A 16,710-nucleotide genomic window follows, 5' to 3' on the forward strand; every position below is an offset into this window, starting at 1 on the left:
TTCATGCTCCTGGGAAGCCGGGATAAAATGGAGATTGGTATTATGTGACAGAAATAAAGTTGAACTAGTTAAAATACCATGTAATAAAAAAAATCATTTATACCAGGTTACTGTGGTATATCACATAACACCTGTAGAGCAGCATAATTTTGAGCTGCATTTAATTATTTTTTGAACTTTTAATTATGTTTATTTAAAGCATTTTTTGGGTGCTGATTTCTTGTATGTGCATTCAACTCGACCATATTTTTTTAGAAAATGTGAAGTATGTAGGGCATATGGAATTTAAAATTCAAATAAACGAATTTTGGGAGTCTCACGATAACTTGACTGATTTTTTTTTTTGTTCAGCTGATGTAACTAATGTTGGATGGCTTGGGTGGAAACTGTTAAGAGTTCATAGTTTAAGGTAGGAATGAATATGTGTCCGGTTTCAGGATTTGCTATTAATACCACTTAATTGATTGGCCTGTGCTGAATAATCAAGAGGATGAAATCACAGGGAGCAAGGAACACTGCTATGCCATGCTGTAAATTTTATTTGCTTATAAGTTGAAGATTACCCTGCAAGTTAAGGCAAAGGAGGCATAGTCTGTTTTACACAAAAGTTGAAGATTTACAATTACAGTGTAAAGGAAGCAGAAGGTGATAACGAGTCATCTGATTTCTGCTATAGTTATTTAGCGTTATTTAACTGTGAGAGTGAATGAATGCATCTTAGTTTAGTGAAAGAATAATACATTGCACATTACTGTCCTTGAAAAATTCATGATAGTGTATTATCTGTAACCATGTAATTGCAGACTTGTTGATACAGGAAGAATACCATACTTACTATAATTCTTGTTTCCATTATATTTATTATGTTGCAATATGTATTGATTGAGGTTTTTTTAAAGTAGGGAGATAGTAATTTTAAATTCTTTCAAAAGTAGTCATATTTCTTGAGTGGGGTTGTCTGCACTTGCAGCCTTTTCACCAAATTTAACTATTCTGGATTTGCATAGCCTATCACACTGCCACAGATTATCCCTGAGCCAAATGGTAAGGTGCTTAGTTGCAGTAGGCTGTGTAGGTTCTGATGGTGAAGATGGATGAATATAAAACTCAAGCCTGACTGTAAAACTCAAATGAAAATATTCAACTGACCATAAAGCCCTGTCCCACTTTTGCTATTTATCAAACATGTACATCGAAAATATGATATTCCTTATTCTTCCCTTTCATCTCCACAGCCCTATGATCCCTGTTCAGATGAATGGAGACGAGTTCTAACTAAGAATGCATTTGCCATTGTAAGTACTGGAGAATCTTTGGAAGTTCTTGCTTCTCCAATAGACTTAATGAGTAGTCCATTGACAGACTACACCCAGGACATTGATAGCAGAGCTTGACCAGAAAGTCTGAGACCTGTTCTAACGTGTGTGTGACCTATAATATACCAGCACATATGCCAAACTGTTAGCATAATCTGTACCAATAACGCTACAATGTATAGTACCTTAAATTATTTGGCCCCCACAACTATTTTCACATTTTACTGTCTTATTTCCTAAATTTAAAATATATTTAAGTGTGATTTTGTAGATTACCTCTAAAAACTTACTACATCATGTCAATTCCAAAGAAGAATTCCAAAGCCTGCCAACAATGTACTAAAAATTCAAAACCAAAAACTTTCCTTGGGTATACTGTATATTACCTTATCAACTCGCTCAAATTGATGTAGAAAATTGATGATAAAGAAGCAAAAACCTAGGGACGGGTACAAGACCATTTCAAAGGCACTGAAAATACCTCAAAGCACAGTGCAGTCCATCATGGAAAAAGTGGGGGAAAAATGCGAAGCTACAGCCACACTGCTTTAGGCCATGGAAGAATGGCAGTTGCAAGAGAGGCTACTGTCACACCAATATTTACTGAGTGTCCTGCAGAAGTTGGTGGCTGCAACTGAAGATGAGCTTCAGGCTACCCAATAAGGCCTTGTACAAAAAGGGCATTCATGGAAGAGTGGCAAGGAAGAAGCCCTGGCTTGAAAGTATATCCTTGCTTGTAAAGGCTTTTCAAAGCATCTCTCATAAAATGGCATAAGGAAGGAGCTCTTGTGGTTGGATGACACTTTTGGCCACCAAAAGTGGACATTTTTGGCCTCAACACTATGTGGTGTCTGGCATAAATCTAATACTGGGTATCAGTCAAGTAACACCATTCCTACTGTGAAGTATGGTGGAGGTAGCATCAGTGTATGGGGATGCTTTTCAGCAGCAGGGACTGGAAATCTGGTCAGGATTGATGGGAAGATAAATACAGAGACCTTGGATTAACAAAAAACTACCTCTACCAGAAAGCAAATTCATCTTAAAGCAGGACAACAACCCAAAACCCAGAGCAACCATAGTGGTTCCAAATGAAGAAAATTGATGTCCTTGAGTACCCCAGAGTTCTGACCTTAACCCTATCAAACATTTCTGGCAAGACCTCAAGATTTCTGTTCATTGCCACCCTCCCCCCCCCCCCCCTCAACTAACCTGGCACACCTTGAACAAATTTTGCAAGGAGGAATGGGCAAATCCTGTTCCATCACATTGTGCAAAACTAATACTTACCCAAAAAGACTTACTGACTGTAACAGTTGTGAGAGGTGATTCAACCAAGTACTGAGCAAAAGGTGATGAATACTTCTGAACTGCCATTTTGGTTTTTGAATTTTTAGTTTTTCATGCTTTACAATGTTCCCTGCTTGTTGGCTGTACTGTTTTTAAAAAAAAAAGCATGTGATTCACAATTTAAAAATTTTCAGTTAAGTTGATCAGAATCCTTAGTTGTAATACTTATCAATGAGAACTGGGGGCTGAAAACTTTTGCAAGGCACTGTATGTGACAGCTTCCACCAACAGCAAGTATGGTACTAGGTTACAAACGTGGAATGTGAATTTCCATAAATTGTTTTGTAGAGCTGTGCAATCACTTTGTTTAATTTTCCAATTTAAGAATGTGAACATTTGTGAAATTGAATTAGAAATATCATTATAGGGGAAAGGTTTATACTCTCAAACATTGACTCTGAATTGTAGATGAAAAAATGATTACACTTACAGTAGAAATGGTGCATTTAAGGAAAATGCAACAATTCCTTTGGAATTCCTGTGACCATACCAAAAAGGAAGTATTATTAGCAGTATACTTAATTCTAATTCAAGGTAGTTATGTTGGTAAGTATGTGCTTTTGCTTTAGAACAAATAACGTAGTTCTGCCTGATGTAGTTGAAACAATGCACGTAATGGCAACAGATTGGCTATGAATAGAATTCAATTATAGTCCATCAGGACCATGTGCATAACTGGGTATCAAATTGTTCAATGTTGGCAGATTTGGAAATTCAAGTTGTTTCTTGTGTCATTGCTGATAATAAAATAACTGTGCCCAGAATACTCTTACAATTCAACCACACTTTATTTTACTTGTGCTCAAGGAGACTTGCATGACCCCTATCTCTGCACTTCTGAACCCTGAAAAGAGAAATGTGATTTTTATACAGAATTGGCTAGCAGTAACAGATATTGACTATTATGTAATCTCTACATAATACAGGTGTTAAAAGTCAATGGAAACTGCAAGTTGACAACTGATGATTCTTCAAAGTTTATAAGCAATTGTCTTTTAGTTGGTGTGTATATCCTGGATCGCTTATGTTTTCTCAAAGAGCCCTGGTGTGCAAAGGGAATCTCGGCTCTTCATAAACCTTTGTTACCTGGGCTGTCTGCAGTCTATCCTTGCCAGGATATTGATAACCTTGGAACTACATTGGGCAACTATAATGAGCTGAGCGGATTTTGGAGTCTGGCCCAGTAGTATTATGGTGGAAAGAGGATAATCACTGAGCATCTGTGTTTGTCAATTTCAACACAAATGTTACTATCTACTCGATGTGCTGAACACCAATTTATATTTTCAGTACTGAATATGCCAGTTTTAATGGAAGAGAAGCTTGCCTGAATGTCATTGATTGGTTGTATAAGTAAAACTTGATACTTTCTGGTTTAAGATTGACCACTGGCCTCACCAGTCTTATCACTGCTAATCTGTCATCTGGAGTAGCAGCAAGTATTCTAAGTGATTGCAGGCAGTTTTGAGAGTTGATAGATATTTGGAACTAGTCCAGATTTTTTTTTTTTTTTGTTTTGTTGCTTTGAGGGTAAACAGAATTGAGATGTCTCTTGGGAGTACGTGGTCCTTGATTCCTGCAAATTTTTCTTATTTACTTCTAGTTGGGTACTGCAGCTACATGACGTGGGCACATTATTTTCACTGAACAATCTTTATTTTACCTGAGTTTAAAAACTTCAAGCTAGTTCAGTGGTTCTTCTGATCACATCTTGAAACCTTTACTTCTGTGAAATTCGATTCTTTTGGCTAGTGGCTCAGCTGTTCTTAATTGTTGATTGTTTTGGTGATCCTAAATCATAATGTTGGCACTATCTGCAAAGTTCCATATATTGTATTAATCTCAACTATACCACATTGATATTTTCTGCATTTTCAACCCATGTTGGGTATCAAAGGTTATTCTGAATCCCCTGGATTTATTAATCCCCTTGTATGTCTATGATCACTAACATTAGCAGCCCCCAAATTAAGTGGATGCACTTTGCCTATGCTATTTCAGTTTGCTAATCTCTGATTTTTACTGAGAAGAGATGGGCAGTTGACGACTTCTATAAGGAGTATGCATCTCAAATAAGATGTGATCTTTTTGATCTTTACCTGTTTTGCAAGCTTTGCTAAGGAATCACTGAAACAAGGTGAGAGCAGCTCTGGGAGGATCTTGCATGCAAAAGTTTGGGCACCCCAGTCAAAATTTCTGTTACTGTGAATAGCTAAGTGAGTAAAAGATGAACTGATTTCCAAAAGGCATAAAGGTAAAGATGACATATTTCTTTAATATTTTAAGCAAGAATTTTTTTTTATTTCCATCTTTTACAGTTTCAAAATAACAAAAAAGGGAAAGGGCCTGAAGCAAAAGTTTGGGCACCCTGCATGGCAGTACTTAGTAACTCCCCCTTTGGCAAGTATCACAGCTTGTAAATGCTTTTTGTAGCCAGCGAAGACTCCTTCAATTCTTGTTTGGGGCTGTCTTGCATGCACTGCTCTTTTGAGGTCTATCCACAGATTCTTGATGATGTTTAGGTCAGAGGATTATGAGGGCCATGGTGAAACCTTCAGCTTGTGCCTCTTGAGGTAGTCCATTGTGGATTTTGAGGTGTGTTTAAGTTCATTATCCTGTTGTAGAAGGCATCCTCTTTTCATCTTTGGCTTTTTTACAGATGGTGTGATGTTTGCTTCCAGAATTTGCTGGTATTTAATTGAATTCATTCTTCCCTCTACCACAAGATCACAAGACAAAGGAGCAGAAGTAGGCCATTCGGCCCATCGAGTCTGCTCCGCAGCTCCCCCATGAGCTAAACTATTCACCCATCTAGTTCCAATTTCCTGCTTTTTCCCCATATCCCTTGATACCCTGACTAATTAGATCTTTTACTCAGCTATTCACAGTTGTGTGGGCACGTGGCCAAGTTAAGGCATTCGACTAGCGATCTGAAGGTGGTGAGATTGAGCCCCAGCTGAGGCATCATGTTGTGTCTTTGAGCGAGGCACTTAATCACACAGTGCTCTGTAACAACGCTGGTGCCAAGCTGTATGGGTCCTAATGCCCTTCCCTTGGACAACATCGGTGTCGTGGAGAGGGGAGACTTCCAGCATGGGCAACTGCTGGTCTTCCATACAACCTTGCCCAGGCCTGCGCCCTGGAGAGTGAAGACTTTCCAGGTGCAGATCCATGGTCTGACAAGACTAATGGATGCCTTCAACTTTAACTATTCACAGTAACAGAAATTTTGACTGGGGTGCCCAAACTTCTGCGTGCCACTGTATGCAATCCTTTTAGTGTTGTTAAGGACCTAGGGAGACCTTACCCCCTCAATTGGATCAATTTTGTTGGTTGTGGAGTCCTTCAATGTTCACTGCCTGACTGGAAGCCAAGCCTATCACTGGCAAAAGCTGCATACCACATTAAAACAACAGGTGAGCATTACCTGGTTTAAATTACCTATCAAAACCTTGTGAAGCCTGTTTACACAACTCATTCCAGTAAATCATTCAAAACCTGACATCCTTCGCACCTAATCTGTACACTCTAAACGTTTATGAGGTAGCTATGTTCACCACCCTCTATTCGAGTATAGCTTCAGTTTCCTTCCTTGTACCTTATTAACACCATCTTTTCACTGACTTTCCATTTATTACCACACGGCAGCAGGAGTTTCATCTTATTTCTGATGACAGCTATTAGAATGAACAAGCACTTCTGTTTGTGCCTATGGCATTCCTGCCACTTCTGTGGGACAGTCTTAGTTATCAGTTAGCGGTGTTTATCAACTCTAAGAATTAGCTGTACAATGATAAGAGTGCAAATTTGAAATTGCTAAGAGATTAAATGACGCTCGCAACAACCTCAAGCAACTACATTAATGCTTTTTTCTTCTGGCAGTCTACCTCTGATCTTACTATATTAGGAAGCTGGTTGGCTGCCAGGACAACTCTTAAGATGCATTGGTTGCTAAACTACTAAATTGTCAATCAAGTGGTTAATAAAAATCTTTGCTTTAAACTAAATCTCTGCTTGCTAATGCTATTTAGTGAACTTTTGTGACATCACTAGAAATTGATTGCTTTTCTTCCTATTCTGTTGAGATTATCTTAGTTGACATGTGAGTTTTGAATCTTAGAAACTGCTGCATCTTTATCTACTATTGGGTTTGGATCGTATTTGTGCTTAGAGAAAATAGACCGGTGGATGAGAAGTGATTGATATACGTAGATACCTGACCCACCCCCAATTTCTCCTTGCCACTGTTTCAGTCTTGGCTCACCGCTTTCCTGCTACATTTGGACTGGTGTTTTTTTCCTGCATTTTTGTAATCAATGGGAATAACCTGTGACCCAATCTCTCTTAGTGGCACTAACCAGAATCAGTCAGTCATGCACTGCAAGAATATCCATCCTTGGATAAGGAGACCAAAACTGTACACAGCATTTAACTTGTGATTTCATCAAGAATTTGCATAACTTTATCAAGGCATTCCTGGTCCAGTACTTGAATCCACTTGCTATGAAGGCCAAACTGTTACTTGTGCATGCTTGCTTTCATTGATTGGTGCACAAGGATGCACAGGTCTCATTATACCTCACCCTTTCTAATATAATGAATAACCAACCTTCTTTCCTTCCTTGTTATAGCCTCAACCTGTTCTTAGAAGTGAAATAGTTGGGTTCTGTTAGTTGTCTTCTCATCTAGTGGAGCCACTTAAGCAATAAGAAATTAATCAATGCTTCTGCTACTTTCAGAGCAACTTCCTAAAGTGCTGTAACAGCATGCTAACTTGTGTTTGAGTTGGTTTCCCCTAGTCTCACCAAGTATGCATTGTGTGGTTTATAAGTAAGTCACACTTTTAGAAGTATCCTGTTCATTGATGATTGATGAGATATAGTGTAGCTAATTCTCATAGCAGTGCTCCTAACACCGTCTTCATGTGCAATTGTTTGCTTGTGATGTGTGAGTGACCTGCGCCAACCAAATTTGTTAGCAATTTCATTGTACTTTTCTGCACTGGTGTGTAGTCCATGTAAGGCTCGTGACTTGTTCATCCTCAGAATGAGTAACTTTTGAGGATTCTTCAGTGTTCATTTGCTGCACCTTTGGTGTATAAAGGCATAAACTAGGACTATCATGGTAAGATTAATTGCGATTATCTTTATTACACTGTACTATTGATTTTTGATGACTGCAACTACATAATGACTAGCCTGAAATGTGTGTAGATGGCACTGATTTTCAGGTTACTTTCAATGTCTAGCTATGCAAGTGTAAGTAGCAGTTGTTCAGTGGCAGCTTCTGCTCTCTGGTCCATGCTCTTGTTTCTGTCGGAGGGCAGAATAATCAGATGGTATTTAAGTGTGTGTGAGAGAAAGGCATTGCATAATGATTTTTGGTGGCTGGACAGAACTGAATATGCAAAAGTGTGCATTTTTAGAGGGGATGGTTGTGTCTTCAAGAAGAGTTATGAGTATTGATGTGCAACATCAGGCTTAAGAAAGCAGAGTGAGCAGCTAATTTGAGACAAGACAAGTGGGTATTACTACAGCCATCATTACTTGTGCTCTACTTGTTGATCTATTGTCAGCACAATCAGGAGCAGGCACTAGCATTTTGCTGTATTGGTCTTTTTGATAACTTCTTTCTTTTCCCATCCTTTTAATGGAAGTTTATCATCTTCCCTATTTGTAATACAAAGCACAAAGAACCCAAAGGGTTATCTGCAGTCAGCTATGCTTTAGAGTCTGGAGCCCCATTTAAACTATGGAATTTCCACCTTTGACTTACTCAGGTGTGTGGTTTCAAAGTCCTGGTCAAAATCACAATAAAATGTTAGGTGTCATCAATGTGCCACATGCAACATTCTGAACAAATTTGAGGTGTGGTGGATTAGATGGACAGGGAGTTGAAATTAATGTAGGATGTACAAAACGAGTACATTGCTTATTGCCTCATAATATAAAGAAAATCAAGTAGGATGTTGGAAGCACTCAGCAGTTAATGTTTTATGTATAGGTCTTGGGAATGCTTTTTGGAACAGAGAAGGTCAGGAAGGATAGATTGAACCAAGGGAATATCTCTTAGAGTAAAACCTAATGACAGTTTGGATTCCTGCAGGCTGCAGCATGCTCAGGCATATGATGTTACTGGAGCTTGCATTGGGATTCACTTTATTGGAGTGAAAACATTATGCTGGTCGGGAGGCTAGCTAGTGCTACTCAGAAAAGTTTAAACTAGTTTGGCAGGGGGATAAGATCCAGTGCACCGTCAGAAAGTAGAGAGATGAAAGAGAAAGGTAGCTGTCAGGGCCAGTAAGAAGAGACAAGAGCAAAGTAATATTTTAATGCTAGGAGTATTATGAGCAAAGGTGATGAACTTAGAGCATAGATCAGTACATAGAACTACGACGTGGCCATGATTGAGAGAGGGAAAGGAATAGGTGCTTAATGTCTCAGGGTTTCAATGTTTTAGAAAAGATGGGGGTAAAAGTGGGTGGGGGGTGTTGCACTACTAATCAGAGACAATATCACAGCTGCACTCAGAGGGGACATAATGGAGGGCTGAGTCTATATGGGTAGAATTAAGTGTAAAATCAATTGGGTTGTCAAAGTGGACTTCAACTTCCCTAATATAAACTGAGACCATCTTAGTGCAAGAAGTTTGGATGGGGTAGAATTTGTTAGGTGCACTCGAGGGTTTCTTAAATTAATATGCTGAAAGTCCAACAAGAGGAGGGACTGTACTGGATCTGGTGTAGGGTAGTAAGCCTGTATAGATGACTGACCTTTCAGTGAATGAGCAGTTAGGGAACTGTGACATGTTTTGGCTCACTGTGATACCCTTCTTGAAGATTATCTTTAGGATTTGAGGTGAGGGTTAACTTGGATTGGAACAACCAGCTTGTGCTGGCAGTCAGTCCTTTGTGGTGGCAATCTTTTCATGATGTTGCTTGTGGCTCTGGTGGTACTGGTGGTCCCTTGAAGGGTCAGACACCCTGAGCCAATAGGCTGGTCCTGGACTTATTTCCTGGCATAATTTACATATTATTTAATTATAGTTTTATATTGCTATATCTGTACTCTATTCTTGGTTGGTGCAACTGTAACGAAACCCAATTTCCCTCGGGTTCAATAAAGTATGACTATGATTTGGTCGGGGTAAATTGAACACTCCATGGAGGAGATGAGGGTGTAGTTTGATCTGCTTGACTAACCTGTTGTGCTTTCAGGCGCATGTGGTTGACAGCCAATCTCAAGCTGACTTTTGTTGTTCCTAACAATGTCTCGAATGCTCTTGGGTAAACCGTTTAAGTAGTCTTGCTTGGGATGCTCAGTTGAGGTTTTTGTAGCTGTGTGGTTTTACTGAATAAAGGTTTATTTTGTATACCAGCTTTGTTCTATCTCCTGGTTTCTGGTCTCATCAGTAGTTTTGGCAAACAAACACAATACCACAGCTCCTTAAGCTGAAGGTTAGCTAGAGATGAGGATTAAATTGGAGCAGAGCAAATTACAAGAGCATTAGGCAGGAACTAGTGAATTATTTGAGAACAGCTGTTTTTGGGCAAGTTCTCTTCAATGAGGAAGGGGTTTAAAAACCAACTGTTCAGGGTATAGGACAGGTATTTTCCATTCAGAAGGAAGGACAAGTCGAGGGAGGTGATTAATTTAGTCAAGAATTAAACAGAACCCTTGATTATGGAGAAGCCAGAAAAGAACTCAAGCAGGGAATTAGGAAAGCCAGGAGCGACCATGAAATGTCCTTGGCAAGTAGGGTTAAAGAGAGTCCCAAGCAATTCTATCCCAAGCAATCAGGAACAACAGGATAACTAGGGAGGGAGTAGGACCATTTAAGGATAAAGGAGGGAACATTTTCCTGGATGCATAGGTTGTGGGTGAGGTCCATAATGAGTACTTTACATCAGTGTTTATGAAGGAGAAGGACGTGGAGTTTAGGGAGGTGAAAGCTGGGGTATCTTATGCTAGGGCGTTTTAGCAGTGTTGATGAGCAGAGGGATCTTCGGGCTCCAGGTTTATAGCCTCCTGAAAGTGGCTACACAGTGTTATAAGGTGGTTAAGACAGCAAATGAAATGTTTGCTTTATTAGTCAAGGCATTGAGTTCAAAAGTCAGGAAGTTATATTGAAGCTTTATAAAACTCTTAGGCTGTATCTGGAGTATAACGTGCAGTTCTGGTCACATATTAGGAAGGATGTTAGGTTTTGGAGAGGGTGGAGAGGTTTATCAGGATGATGCCTGGGTTAGAGGATATGCTGTAACAAGAGGTTGGACAAACTTGTGTTGTTTTCTCTGGAGCATTGGAGGCTGTGAGTATTTCGAATAGAGGTTTATAAGATTAAGAGGGGCATAGAAAGAGTAGACGGCCCGTACCTTCTTCCCAGCATTGAAATTTCTAAAATAAGAGGGCATGTATTTAAAGTAGGGTTAAGTTTTTTTTAAACACAGTGGTGGGTGCCTGGAAGGTGTTGCTTGGAGTGGTGGTTGAGGCTTAAAAGGCCTTTAGATAGGCACATGAATGTGAAGGTTGTGTAGGTAGAGGGGATTAGTTTAGTTGGCAATTTGATTACTAATTTATCTGGTTCGGCACAACATTGTGGGCCGAAGAGCCTGTTCCTGTGCTGTACAGTACTATGTTCTATTTTTGCATTGCAGGAAGCCCCAGAGAAATAGCTGTATGACAAAGGAGAAAATCTGCAGATTCTGGAAATCTAAAGCAACATGCACAAAATGCTGGAGGAACTCAGCAGGCCGGGCAGCATTCTTGGAAAAGAGTAAACAGTCGATGTTTCAGGCCAAGACCCTTCATCACAACTGGAAAGGAAGGGGCAAGGAGTCAGGCTAAGAAGGTGGGGGAGGGGAGGAGGAAGTCCAAGGTGGCAGGTGATAGTTTAAACAGGGAGGGGGTGAAGTAAAGAGCTGGAAAGTTGAATGGTAAAAGAGATAAAGGGCTGGAGCAGGTGGAATCTGAACGGAGAGGACAGAAGTCCTTGGAAGAAAGGGAAGGGCGAGGAGCACCAGAGGAAGGTGATGGACAGGTAAGAAAAAAGGTGGGGGAGGGAAACAAATGGGGAATGGTGAAGGAGAAGACAGGTGTGGAATCCTGGTAGTTTGAGAAATCAATGTTCATGCCATCTGGTTGAAGGCTAACCGGACGGAATATAAGGTGTTGCTCCTCCAGCCTGAGTGGCCTCATTGTGGCAGTAGAGGAGGCCATGGACTGACATGTCAGAATGGGAAGTAGAATTGAAATGGGTGGCCACTGGGAAAATCCACATTTTGTGGCAGATGGAGCAAAGGTGCTTGGCGAAGTGGTCTCTCAATCTACATCGGGTTTCACTATATACACGAGACCATTCCAGGTGCTCCGAATACTGTAGGTGACTGCAACAGACATGCAGGTGAAGTGTTGTCTCACCTAAAAGGACTATTTGGGGCCCTGAATGGTATTGAGGGATGTGTTATAGGGATAGGTCTGGCACTTGTTCCACTTGCAAGGGTAACTCGTACAGCTCTATGAGTTGGTGGACTTGTAATGAGTGCTTGTGTCTAGCCTGTGGAATGATATTTTACTTATCACTGATGGAATCCTACTGTCAGGCAGAGAAATGTGTATCTGTTTCATAGTTTCTAAAAGGAAAATCACTGTCAGAATTTTAAGGGTAATGCTTCTCTTTGATATAGACCCAAAAACTGCCACTGAGACACTAACTGGCAGGAACCCAAACTCCAAACTGGTGAAGAAAATGCTTGGAAGACTGTGGTGTACAGATCTTGAGCATTAGAGTTGCAGATAAAACAAGTGAACTTCAAGAAGTCGAGAGTTGAAATAGGCTGGGGTAGGTGTATGATATTGATGGGATTTTGGAAGACTAACGGTAATGAGTCTTATGCAGCATTGAAACTGGCCCAGCTAGTCCATGTTAAGGTATCTATTAAATGTAGTCCCATTTGGTTGCTTTTGGCCTATATCTGAACTTTTCTAACCCACACACTTGTCCAGTGGTTTTTAAAACATTGCATTTGAATCTGTGGTTACCACTTCCTCTAGCTGCTCATTCCACATACCCACCACCATGGGAAGTAAAAGTTGCTACCTGGGACTTTTCAGCTCATTTTAAATCTCTATGCTGCTGCTTTTAGAGCATTTGCTCCCTGGAAAAAGGCCATCCACCTTATCTATGCCGTCATCATTTTACGCAACTCAGTCTCCTGTGTTCCAGAAGAGAGAAATGCCCCAATCTATCCAGCCTCCACTATTGGTGTGCGAGGAGGCTATGAATTTTAGATCCTGATGATGTAAGTGAAGTGACCAAATAAAACAAAAGATTACATTTCATATTTTTAAACTTCTAAGGTCTGATGCTGGTGTCCTTGCTGCAACTCCAGATCGGAGGTGGACCTGGGAAATCTCAAGAATAAATAAAAACAATGCCATCTACTTTATAGATTTAGTAATACAGAAGTCAAGAGGTAAGTAAAATCAGTAGAAAGTTGTGAAACAAATTGAGTCAGTAAGTGGGACAGTGGCAGCACAGAGGCCAGGGTCATGAAAGATGCATCTGAGTTCAACTCTCACCGTGTTAGGTGAGCCATTCAGCAACTAAAACATGAGGTACTGTAGATAACTAGGGTAGCATGATAGTGCAGCTCTTACTGCTACTGCCTTTGGCTCCAGGAACCAGGTTTGATCTTGACATCTAGTGATATCTGGAATATATGTTCTCTCTCTGACCACATGGGGTTCCTCTGGGTTCTCTGGTTTCTGTCCAAGATTCAAAGATGTGTTACTAGGTTAATTGGCTGCTGTAAGTTATTTCTTAGTGATGGTAATTGAAGAAGAGTTGATAGGCATGTTGGAGAGACGTTCCCAGAGTACAAGGAAAAGATTATGGGGGTAGGGGAATTGGACAAATGGGACTGCTTGCCTGGTTTTAGTAGGATCAAAGTCTCTTCCCCTCCCCCCCCCATCTCCCACTGCCCTGCCCTCACCTCCATGCCATGCCACACCCTAACCAACAGACATGTGCACGTGCGCATGCCCTCGCGAACACCTCCCACCTCAACCCACCTCCTCTACCTTTGTTAGGCTACTTGCATAAATGCAAGATACAACACTGCAAAATTCCAATTATTTTCTTCTCCAGCTCCTGCCAGCCTGTGACCTGCACCATCTGGAAGAGTGAGGGCAGCAACTGCAAGAACTTTTACATCTGAAAATTTCACTCCAAATCGCTCTACTATTCATCATTATTGGGTCAAGATCCTTGAATTCTATACCTTGCATCACCACAGGAATTGTAGCAATTTGGAAAGGGCAATTGTGGACGGACATACATACATTGAAAAAGTAATAAAAATGTGTTTATCAATCTGTTGCCCATAGGGACATAATATATTCAATGCCAGGAATATATAAAATAAAATAATAGGTATTAATGGGTGTTCAGTTAGTGCATGCAACATAATTCAAATATATATAGGTAGTGGAAAGTGGAAAACCTGAAGTTCCTTGGAGTTGTCAAAGCAGCTGACGTGGACCACCAACACCTCGCTGCTTGTTAAAAAAAAAGGTACAACAAAAACTCTTCCTCAGAAAGCTGAAACAGGCCAAACTCCCACAAAAGCTGTTGCTTAACTTCTACAGAAGCACAACTGAAACCATCCTGACCTACAGCGCTCCAGTGTGCTATGCCAGCTGCACAGCTGCTGAGCAACAAGACCTGCATTGCGTGGTGAAGGCGGCCTAGTGAATTGTCAGGATGGAGCTCCCAGGACTGGACACCATCTATTCCAGCAGACTCAGGAGGCAAGCAATCAGCATAACCTGAGACACCACACAGCCTGGCCACTCCCTGTTTGACCTGCTGCCGTCCTGCAAAAGGTTCAGGACACTAAAAGCCAGAACAGATAAACTGAGGAACAGCTTCTATCCCAGAGCTGTGGCCTCCATCACACCACTCCCACAGAACAATGACTGAAACTGTGAGCACACACAAGGACTCAAATATTTGCACTAACGGCACTTTGTGCATTACTGTGATATTCTGGTGCTGCTGCTACTTATCTATTTAATACTTTTTCTATTACTGCCTTGTTTTTATCTACTGCTTTATTTAATTGCCTGAGAGGAAGCCAAACAGTTTCATTTTACCTATGTATAATGACAATAAAGATCACTCAATTCAAAAAAAGTTCAGTATTCTCAATAGCACCTTGTGACAGTTGAGGAATGAGGATTTTGAATAAAATTTGTGATAATACATAAAGAAATGAATGTAATTCTTAAATGATTATTTGTATTTATGTAATTGTCCTGTGCAACAAACTACAAAATTAAAAAAAAAATCAGTATTTGAATGTAACCTGTGAGATGGCAGTTTCTTGATGTATTTGATTTAAATAGGTTAACTATTTTGTATGTAGCAAACAAAAATGGTTTGCATGGTGGTGGAAATTTGTATTGGTGCAAAAATGTATTATGAAAAAGATACAACAACATTAGGACAGGGATTGCAACTAAACAGCAAGGCTGGAACTGAAAATGGGTTAAAGCTGCAGCAGGTAAAAGACTACTCCAGCAGACATGGCCAGGGACAAGTGGTAGTGCAGAAGGAAGGCAAAGGGTGACTGAGGGAGCTGGAGTCTTCAACAATGCACTGGAATATTTCTATTGACAAGGGGTCAAAATTCTTTTCAAGTTAAAATAGCGATAATGCTCTGGAATATTTGTTGCCATAACAAACTATTCGTGACATTTGTATAAACACGGTCATTGCCAGCAAAATGGCATTTTGCAAATTGTTAGAACTACAATCTCAAGAGTCTCATAAGAATGAACTTTGGTTCTACATTCTCATTTAACTCAATGTAAGCCCTTTCAAGTAAATCACTCTGCCTTAATATTGAAATATTTTTCAATATTAGATATTGGATATAGAGTGGATGTGAAGATGTTTCCTGTTGTGGGAGAGTCTAGGACCAGATGGCACTGCCTCAGAATAAAAGAGTATGTCTTTGGAGCAGAGATGAGAAATATCTTCAGCCAGAGGGTGGCGAATCTGTAATTCATTGCTACAGATGTCTGGAAGCCAAGTTATTGGGTATATTTTAAACAGGTTGATAAGTTTTTGAGTAATAACATTCCACCTTAACCTGAGGGGTGCCAATATCCTTAGCAGATTTGCTGGAGCTGGAGGGATATGGTGACCAGTGATAGGGCTGAGATTGGGACAATGGGTATAACAATTAGATGCAGTGTGCAGTGAGACTCTCAGGAAACATAGAAAACTTATAGCACAATACAGGCTCTTTGGCCCACAAAGCTGTGGCGAACATGTCCTTATCTTAGAAATTACCTAGAGTTACCCATAGCCCTCTACTTTTCTGAGCTCCATGTACCTGTCCAAGAGTCTTAAAAGGCCCTATCATATCTGCCTCCACCACTGTTGCCGGTAGTCCGTTCCATACACTCAGCAATCTGTGTTTTAAAAAAAAAACACACAACAACAAAAAAACAACTTACCGCTGACATCTCCTCTGTACCTGCTTACAAACACCTTAAAACTGTGGCCTCTCATGCTAGCCATTTCAGCCCTGGGAAAAAGCCTCTGACTATCCACATGATCAATGCCTCTCATCATCTTATACACCTCTATCAGGTCACCTCTCACCCTCCATCGCTCCAAAGAAAAAAGGCTGAGTTCACTCAACCTATCCTCATAAGGCATGCTCCCTAATCCAGGCAACTTCTTTGTAAATCTCTGCACCCCTTCTATGGTTTCCACATCCTGTAGTGAGGCAACCAGAACTGAGCACAGTACTCTGTGGGGTCTGACCAGGGTCGTATCCAGTTTTGCATCTTATCAATGTCCCGCTGCAGCCTCTGACAGGAGGATGATAGGGCAATAATGCATTTTAAATGGGGACAAAACCTAAACGGGTGACAAATACAGGACTGATTTGTGATATTTGAATGTATGCAGGTAAATGATCTTGTAGCACAGAGAACGACAGGTATTTTGCTGTGGACATCACTGAGTT

General features: G+C 40.4%; 1 protein-coding gene across 3 annotated transcripts in view; it reads left to right on the top strand.

The window, feature by feature from the left end:
- LOC140204245 (non-POU domain-containing octamer-binding protein-like) overlaps nt 1-15,032 on the top strand; it is a 99,691-nt gene extending 84,659 nt beyond the window's left edge. Inside the window, exons 12-15 of one of the 3 annotated variants that reach the window (XR_011887565.1) lie at nt 11,323-11,516; nt 12,352-12,506; nt 13,025-13,140; nt 13,815-15,032. The gene's annotated coding sequence lies outside the window, so the exon portion shown is untranslated. The remainder of the gene's footprint in view (nt 1-11,322; nt 11,517-12,351; nt 12,507-13,024; nt 13,141-13,814) is intronic. The other 2 variants (XR_011887566.1, XR_011887567.1) reach the window with 2 other exon arrangements.
- The last annotated feature ends 1,678 nt before the right edge of the window (nt 15,033-16,710 follow it).

This window comes from Mobula birostris, chromosome 10 (assembly GCF_030028105.1).
Source record: "Mobula birostris isolate sMobBir1 chromosome 10, sMobBir1.hap1, whole genome shotgun sequence".
Lineage (NCBI taxonomy): Eukaryota > Metazoa > Chordata > Chondrichthyes > Myliobatiformes > Myliobatidae > Mobula > Mobula birostris.